The sequence below is a fragment of the Bison bison genome, unplaced genomic scaffold, assembly GCF_000754665.1.
Source record: "Bison bison bison isolate TAMUID 2011002044 unplaced genomic scaffold, Bison_UMD1.0 scf7180017862383, whole genome shotgun sequence".
NCBI classification, from domain to species: domain Eukaryota; kingdom Metazoa; phylum Chordata; class Mammalia; order Artiodactyla; family Bovidae; genus Bison; species Bison bison.
In genome coordinates, this window is record NW_011492955.1 from 24,665 (window position 1) to 25,011 (window position 347).

General features: G+C 49.9%; 1 protein-coding gene across 1 annotated transcript in view; it reads left to right on the forward strand.

Moving 5' to 3' along the window:
- The window catches only part of LOC104983394 (U3 small nucleolar RNA-associated protein 14 homolog A-like), a gene marked incomplete at both ends in the record, with an annotated part of 17,263 nt that overhangs the window by 16,051 nt on the left and 865 nt on the right, over positions 1–347 (forward strand). The window lies entirely within an intron of this gene.

The window sequence follows — 347 nt, forward strand, 5'->3', positions numbered from 1 at the left end:
ACCAGGCTCCTCCATCCATGGGATTTTCCAGGCAAGAGTACTGGAGTGGGGTGCCAATGCCTTCTCCGAGAGATAGTAACTAAATACTGTATATTCTCAACCTCTGAACCTAGCAGCAGTATGCACAAATCAGACAATTGGATTCTGCTCTGGGCTAGTTCTGGGCTTCCCACGTGGCACCAGTGGTAAAGAACCTGCCTGCCAATGCAAGAGATGTAAGAGACACAGGTTTGATCCCTGGGTTGGGAAGATTGCCTGGAGGAAGGCACTGCAACCACTCCAGTATGGAGAATTTATGTGTGAGCCTCCCAGCTCACAGGCTGCAGTCCAGAGTAGTTAGCACTTTT